The following is a 9,092-nucleotide window of genomic DNA, read 5'->3' as shown; positions in this document are numbered from 1 at the left end:
ATCACAGTCACCCCAATCGAAAGTACTACTGGGCCCATCATACTAAACCCCGAAATTAACAACTGTACGGCAAGTCAGATACTTTTCACTCATGATAAAAACAATACTTCAGTAAGAATAAATCAGTTACATTACTAACAAACAAACACTTTCACACAAATTTGTTATGTTGGCAAATGTATGTAAACAAACTACTAGTGGCAAAGTTTATGAATGTAACTAATTTAAAATACATTCCGTAAATATGACCTAGATAATTTCGGAAAGAAAAAAATGAACAATTAAACGCAATTCTCTAAGCTTACTGCGGCAAAATGTAAATAAAAATACGATCACCGTCCACCTTTACGATCTTTTCGCGTATTCTGGAAAAACACATATATAAAAGTGAAACCTTTAATAGCAAGCTTAAAAAATGCTACAATACGGTACTCGTAATTGCTGAGTAATCAGTAGTAAACTAACGTTTGTTACAATCTTAGAACTGCAACTTGTTTTTACGAGTGCACTAAAACTTACGCGTCTTGCCCGCGCGAAGCGTGGTCCAATTTTACGTTCGCGCCATATTTTACCTAACTATTTCAACCGGACGCCAGCGGTATCGTAGTCATTCATCCGCCCTTCAATAGAAATGGAAAATTCAGTTGGGAGTTAAGTCATCGTGAAATGAAAGTATACGAGGAAAGTAATTTCATATTTCACGCGATGGAGAGTATATTATCTGCATGCAGTAATCATATAAGTAAAGAAGTACTAAATGCTGATAAAACTGAGTGAAACTACGCGGATAAAAATTTTTAGGTCCCACCGAGATTTGAACTCGGATCGCTGGATTCAGAGTCCAGAGTGCTAACCATTACACCATGGGACCGCATGCCGCTTTCAGAGTAGTTCATGAATAAACCTGAGCCTTTCGTATTATTTACGATACTTTAATTTTACAGCTACAGTTTTTATTTTTGTAATTCACGGTCCACTGGTAGTACGGAACTCGTGCTTTAAAATAAAACAAATTTTTTTCTCCAGGTTTGCAAGCAAATCGGTAAGCTCGCTGGTATCACCAGTCAGGATATACATACCACACCGGTACTTTTAAACCGAAATGCGGTTATTCTTTGCAATTACAAGCCTTAAAACGCCAACTTTATTTCAAACAGCTAGTCGAGTTCAAATTTCTAAGTACTGTGGGCGAGAAGTTTCAGTCTTCTGATAACGAACTACTGTAACATAGTTGTCATATCTGCAGCGATCTATAGAAGAGTTATTATACCGGTACTTGCAATGGTCTGTAGATGTTTGTAAACCTGTGCAAGTTAGGAACTTTTCTGGTGCAGATTGCTTGATAATAACTGAAGAAATGAGAATTAACTAACGCTAAACACTGAAAGCAAAAGTACATAATTTGCACGCGTTGTTTCGTCAATTGAAAACCAGACTGTCAATTTTAAACCTAGTACAAACTAGAGCCGCTCTTCATATGAATCTGTGACTATAACTGACGTTCCAAGAAATACTACAGACACAAAATAAATACAGCAAAACTGCTATCGCTTCTTGCACACATACGTGTTACCGGTACGCAATATTGTTTACTTCCATGGCTATGGAAATTGGGGAAGTCAACTGTGAAATGTTTTGTAACGAAGAACAAATGCTATTTTTTTATTACTGGACTTCCATTCGGCTATGTTTATTATTCCAATTTATTTGGTATCAATTTTGAAGCTTCAGTTTCATAATCAGAAACACATGTGATACCCGTATACCACCGCAATCGATCTTGTTAAAGTAAGTGGAGGAACAAGATACACTTGCATGGTCTCATCACATCGGTACCAGTGCTAAAGTTTCAAAAGATGGACCTGTGGTTGGTTCGAGAGCCATTGCAAATAAAATGGGCCATAATAAAACGACAAGCAGCATAGTTATGAAACTACGCCAGCCAAGCTAGAATAATTATGAAACCATGACGTTGAGTAGAGATAAACTAGATTTTATTATTATTATTCACGTTTGGGCCCTACTGGACCACGCGAAGTACAATCACGGGGCATTCAGTTATTTTCTTTTAGACTTTCTCTCTGCCCAAATTGTTTTCATTCTCTCGGAATGAGCTCTTTTCCTTTCATCAGACCATGTGGTTCCAGTTTTCTTTGGTTTTTCAGCTTGACCAACTACCCAGTCATGAATTTTTTGCCCAAATAATTTTCTGTCTTGAATTTCATCTTGTTTTATATCTGCCTCTTTCATGTCCTCTTTTATAGCAGCAATCCATTTTATTGTCTCAAATTTAGCTTTACTTCTATTTTCGTAGAATTCCACTACTTGTTTAGTTAGTCTGGTAGCATCCATTCTTTTAATATGCCCATAAAATTTTAATCTGCGTTTTTTCATATCCGAATATATGCTGGTGTATTGTTGAATTTCACTATTTGCTCTTAGCCTGTATGTTCCTTCTTCAGTATATTTTGGACCTAGAATTTTTCTGATTACTTTTCTTTCTCTTTTTTGGATTTCTTGAATGTCCTTTTTTCTGTTTAAAATTAGCGTTTCAGCCCCATAAAGGCACTCTGGTTTTATGACCGTGTTGTAATGTCTCAATTTAGAGTACCTCGAGAGACATTTTTTGTTGTAGATGTCTTCTGTAAGTCTAAAAGCTGTCTCCATCTTTTGACAACGAATTTCATTTCCAATTTTTTCTAGACCAGTCTCTGAGATTGTTTCACCTAAATATTTGAATTGCGAAACTCTTTTGATTTTTCCATACTTAGTTTCCAAAAGTTTGGGTGCCAGTTTGTTGCTAGTCATATACTGTGTTTTTTCAAATGAGATTTGGAGACCTACTCTTTCTGCTGTTTCTTTAAGAATTTCTATTTGTTTCTGAGCAATTTGGATGTCCTGCGTTAGAATAACCAAGTCGTCTGCAAAGGCCAAACAGTCTATTCGAATATTTGTTCGTCCTAATTTCACTGGTTGGTCAATTTTGAACTCCAATTTTCGTTCGCGCCACTCTTGTATTACTTTTTCTAGAACGCAGTTAAATAGCAACGGAGAGAGTCCATCACCTTGCCTCACGCCTGTTTTTATTTCAAAGGATTCTGAAATTTCTCCTCTGAACTTTACTTTTGATTTTGTACCAGTTAGCGTGTCTCTGATAATTGCCGTGGTTTTAGGATCCAGGCCTTGTTCTTTCACAATTTGGAAAAGAGATTCACGATCCACTGAGTCATAAGCCTTTCTAAAATCTACAAAGGTACAAACTAGTTTTTTATTGTAAATTTTTTGATGTCTGAGAATTAGTTTGAGGACTAAAATCTGTTCTGGGCAAGATCTATTTGGCCTGAAACCTGCTTGATATTCGCCAATTTTCCATTCAAGTTGTTGTTTTGCTCGGTTCAGAAGACATTGAGAGAGGATTTTGTATGTGACTGGAAGAAGAGAAATTCCTCTGTAATTATTAACATCAGTTTTGTCTCCCTTCTTATGAAGTGGGTGAATCCATTCATCAGGAATTTTTTCAGTTGCCAAATGTTTTGCATGATTGAAGTAATTTCTTTAACGGTTTTTGGACCAGCTGCCTTTAAAAGTTCTGCAACAATTCCATCTTCACCAGATGCTTTGTTGTTTTTCAACCTATGAATTTCTTTAATGATTTCCTCTTCATTTGGTGCAAGTGAAACTGGATTGCATTGTTGGGGAATTTTTTGTGGAAATCTTTCTGTGGGCTCAGGGCAATTTAGAAGATTCTTAAAATATTTAGAAAGTTCTTTGCAATTTTCTTGGTTGTTAAGAGCCAACTGTCCATTTTCCTTCTTGAAGCAAAGATTCTGGGGTTGGTACCCCTTTATTTTGGTTTTAAAAGTTTTATAAAAATTTCTGGTATTGTATTTCTGAAAATCTTCTTCAATTTCTAAGAGTTGACTATTCTCATATTGTCTTTTTGTTTGTCTAATTAGTTTTGAAGTGTCTTTTCTAGTTGTCAGGAATGTATCATATGTGTCTTCTGTCTTGTTGCTATTCCATGCTTTAAATGTCTCTTGTCTGGCTTTGATTGCATGATCACAGTTTTCATTCCACCAAGCATGTTTCTTGTGTTTTCGTAAAGGAATTTGATCTTGAGCTGTTTTGATAATCTTGTGTTTGAGTTGTTCCCAATTTTGTGCACTTGTTTTGTCAAATTCGTCTGCTAATAATGATGGTTGGATTTTACTGGTGTCAAATTTGGGGATTAATGGTGTCCTTTTGTTGAAATTTTGGGGTTTTAGCTTTAGTTTCACATGGGTTAAGTAATGGTCTGAGTCAATATTGGCGCCTTTACGAACTTGAACATTTAAAATTTCTTTGTGACGAGATTGCAATATGGTCAATTTGGAATTCACCTATGTCCTTGTTAGGTGATCGCCATGTCTTTTGTTTTGAAGGTTTTTTCTTAAAATGACTTGACATAATTTTGAGATTGAAATTTCTACAAAATTCTACCAGCCTCTTTCCATTTTGATTGGTCCATTTATGTGCAGGGAATTCACCGACCGTTTTTCTAAATTTTCTCTCTTTCCCTAACTGTGCATTAAAATCACCCATTAAAATCTTTACATAATTTTGAGGAATTTTGGAGACTGTATTCTCTAACACTTCCCATGACTTATTTACTTTTTCTGGATTTGTTTTATTCTCCTGGTTGATAGGCATGTGTGCGTTAATTAAACAGTACATTTTATTTGCACATTGCATGGAAATTGTCATTAGTCTGTTGTTTACTGGATTTACTTCGATTACGGAGCCAAGAATGTCTTGCGAAATTGCGAATGCAACACCCAGATGCGGAGTGTTTTTAAGAATTCTTTTGTCTGTTTTACTTTTAAACAATCGGTAGTTTCCAAAATCCATGGTATTCTCATCAGGCAACCTTGTTTCTTGCAGGGCTAAAATTTTGATATTTTGTTCTTTTAGTGTGTCTCCTAATTTCTAGAGTTTTCCTGGTGTCAAGAGAGAGTTAATATTGATAGTTCCAAAAAACTAGATTTTTTTATATATTTGGTACTTTTTTTTCATTTTCTTATTAGGCCTCTGCCAATCATCTATCAAGGAACATAAACATATGCAAAGGATAAAATTAAGTTAGTCGCAAATAATATGAAAGTAAACTACAATATCTCATTGAACACTGTTATCTCTGTCATTTGGACAAATATATTTTGACTTCGTAAAATGCAAACGACTTTACTTCATACCATAAAAAATTCATATGGGGTTACTTTACGCTAAAAGATTTGTTTAATTTACTGACAATGGCGCTAGGCTAGTTACTAGAAACAAATTAAAATATATTACAGTGTGCTACAATTCTTAAAGACAAACTGTCACGAAAGTGATAAGGAAATAAAGGCTATCTGGCAATGGAACACTAGTGGTGCCACGTGTTGAATCATTGGAAATGAATATAAAAAACATGGCCAAAATTATCCTAGGGCATTTTATCTTTCAAACACTACAGACATGTTATACAGGTTACCAGTTCTTGTCTACAGCACGACGAGAGGCTTGCGGTAAAGGCGAAGGATTAACGGCTTCCGACATTGGTCAACGGCTGGCGTTCCTGATCCACTTTACAGTAAATGGAACTTTAAGGACCTAAAAGTAGGCACGGCTGAACTTACACTCAAAATTTTTGTCTTTCCTTAGAGTTTCCTACATCTGTGTGTGTGTGTGTGTGTGTGTGTGTGTGTGAATGTTACGCTGCTTTTAGCCTCTCACTTAAGTAGTTACAATTTGCTGTCGCAGCAGCGCCATTACGGGATTATGCGAGGCCAAAGGTTGAAAATACCACTACAGTTGTAAGCTTCAGCAATAGCACTAAAAAAAAAAAAGGACTCATTAAAAGTTGGGACAATTAAAAACCTGCTAGCTACCAACTGGCATAGCAGTTTCTGACAGTGTGGACTGTTAAGGTTTCGCTACTTTCCCTTTTGGTCAGAAGCTAGATGCTTGTAAATAGGAGTGACACATGTGTATATTCTTTTAACTGATGACTGTGGCGTGTTGTTACACGTCACCACATATATATCCCCACTAAATAAAAAAAAAAATTACATGCCACTCGTGTGAAAAGTTTCATAGTGTTTTACAGTTTATACACAAATTTTACGTCGGCAGCTTCCACTCAGTTTTACTACAGTTCTGTAATGTCCTGTTCAAAATGTTCCTTTATCATGCATAATGCACTTCATGTAGCTTTCTATATAATACAGGGAGTGCTGCTTGTACTCCTCCATTGCGGCGCTCGGAGTCACAGCACCAAGTGTAAGTGTCCTGGTACTCTTTGTATATTACTTTACCCATGCATTCGTCCGTAGTACTGTCTGGTGTCACTTTGGCATTGACGTAGGTTTCACAGCACTTAGCCCGACAGGCGGTTTTTAAAATTTCCTTATGCAATTTTTTGTTTTGTTTTTTATGTGTATTGCTGGGCGTAAAAATTATCTTCCGTCTATTGGTATTTTCAGTACGATACCTCAATATGGGTGTAAGACACCTGAAGAGCCCGAAACCGGCTGTGCCCTAAATGAAAGAACCTTAGCAACTGTAGCGGTATTTTCAGCCTCTGGTATAATGCTCAGTTGCGGATGTTACTCCGACAGGATTGTTTGTAATTACGGGAGGGGCTTTTCTCTGAAATTCGAACCTCGTCCCCTGCCTTTGGTCAGATATGGTAGAACCCTTCCTCTTCACATGATGTTTACCCTGTAGGCTGGTAAAAATACGCAAAAGTGAATTCTTATTTATTTAATTTAAATACTGACCAAAACAGGTATTATTTACAAAGTGTATTGTGAGTTTTTTAACACCTGGTTGAAAATACTATTTTAAACACGCCACCCAGTAGTCGTATTTCGATGGACAAACAGCCAGACAGACGGACAAAAAGGCTCCACGCAAAACAGCATTAACCGTTTTGACATATCCCTAAATAATTTACTATTTATTAGTTTATTACAAACATTAAATGTCATTGAAGCTTTACTTAATTCGCAGGTGAAAGACAACAGTTTGAACCTTCCTTTGAATCGTATGATTGCGTAGTTTTTCAGTCTCTTGATTTATATGCTCAATAAGAAAATTGTTGCCAGTGAACTTCAGGTCAGCTTCCTTCCACGAACGATTAACTTTTTGCTCGCACGTGTGATTCGACTTGTCGGCATGTCGTTTAACATACACATTGTAAAAGTTCTGATAAAAATTCATGTTAAACACAATATAATATCGGCTTTATATCCGTTGCTGAATATCGCGACTGACTCAATGACTGCCACACACCGATTTCGAACGGTGTAACAGAGAACTCCCCGAATAAAATCTAACACTTGTGCGACACTTGTTCCAAATCCGGAAATCATGGGCGTGCAGACGTGTAAAATATTCGGAATCACATATTCACTTTAGTTCAGAGAGGCCATAAAGGCTGGTGGGCACGCCAATATTGTCTACACCTATTATACAAAATAAAATATTAACCACTATAATAACGTATATTCTCTGAATTAAAAAGTTGGTGTGAGACTTTTCTTGCCCCTCCCCCCGTTGAATTAGATTTTGCCGGACACCTCCCCTCACTTCCATTTTGAACTCACGTAATTAATGGAGGTTCCCTTAGTTACAATGCTTTCTTCATAGCAGACACTGTCTTGGTCACACAGCGAATAGTTACAGGAATTCGTGCCTATTTTCAAATTCGTGGAAACATAATAGATTGGAGAAACAATGACCGTTGTGAGGGCTGTATTTTTTATCGTCCTGATTTGTAACAGAGCAATTAAATTAAACAATGGAAAATCCAGGCTGGAATGTAATAATATTACGGAAAGGAAAGTTCCCACTCACCATATAGGGGAGAAGCTGATCGCAGATAGACACTCCAAAAAGATTGTCACAGATAAAGCTTTCGGGCAGTAAGGCCTTCCTTAAAAAAGTCTGTGTGTCTGTCGTCTGATTTTTTATTATTTTTTACTTGCCAAAAGTTTTACTTGTGACAGTCTTTTCGTTGCGTCTATCTGCGATTCAGCATCTCCACTATGTGGGTAATCGCAGCTTTCCCTCTCATAATATTAGAGCAATTAAATTCATTGTTATGTGCATCTTTGCACATCTGCAATATAAGTAAAATTTCTAACATTTTGCACGAAAATGACTTTTCGTTAGTCTTCCCTACATCTATGACTCATAAGCTCGTCTACAGAGTATCTTTAACTTAAAAAGGAAACATGAACACGCACAATGAAGAATTCCATGCTTTGTGTTTCTTACGAGTACGAATGAAATTTTAAAACGTAAGACGAGCCGATAATTAGGCTTGTTAGAATAATTACTTACTCGTCCAAACTAGCTGTAGGTTCATTCACACTATTTGCATTTTCTGAGTTGCGAAATAGACACACATCCTATGAATTATTTACGTTCCGTATTCCCGCCGACGGAATGAACTGAGAACACCGCCTAGCGTATTGCACACGCCGAAGTCACTCGCCGCACGCGGTTTGTTTCTCACTGCAGGCGAAAGCACGACACAAACAAGCGGCGCGGCCGCAAGGTAAGATCTCTGACATGGAATGGAAGTATTGTTTGGCGCTCCAAGTGAAGTCTCGGCCAGTCAACGGGCGAGAGGGAGGGGAACTTTAAACAATGTTCAGAAAACAGTGGCATTCTGGTAATAGTACAACAATGGAATCCACGCGGCTGAGTGCTTTCGAGAGGTACAGTCTTAGCAGGCGCTGAGACGTCCTTTCAGGGTAGGTGTACAGATTTCCTATTAGCGCGGGCTACAAACCCCTCACCATGAGCACATACGGACGCAACCTAGGGTGTCTCTCCTAAGGGCCGTCGGGCGGGTTTTCTATATTCGGCAGAAAAGATATTTGCATGCCCATTCGGTAGAACGCTCCCAAATTAGTCTAGTGTGATATTCGTCTTATGGACATATATTAACAAGGCAGTAAATCACGAAGAAAAGAACTCTAGAAGCAACTGAGTAGTGCAACTGCAGTCATTTCCGGACTAAAGATGGGAAAAACAGACCTGTTAAAAGCGATACCGACATT

The 9,092-nt window shown here is 37.4% G+C and overlaps 1 non-coding gene across 1 annotated transcript; it reads right to left on the bottom strand.

The window, feature by feature from the left end:
• Positions 1 to 799: 799 nt before the first annotated feature.
• On the bottom strand, positions 800 to 871 carry Trnaq-cug (transfer RNA glutamine (anticodon CUG)). Its single transcript has one exon. It is a non-coding gene; the product is annotated as a tRNA-Gln (tRNA).
• Between the last annotated feature and the right edge of the window lie 8,221 nt (positions 872 to 9,092).

This window comes from Schistocerca serialis, chromosome 7 (genome assembly GCF_023864345.2).
Source record: "Schistocerca serialis cubense isolate TAMUIC-IGC-003099 chromosome 7, iqSchSeri2.2, whole genome shotgun sequence".
Lineage (NCBI taxonomy): Eukaryota > Metazoa > Arthropoda > Insecta > Orthoptera > Acrididae > Schistocerca > Schistocerca serialis.
This window is presented reverse-complemented; position numbering and strand designations above follow the sequence as displayed.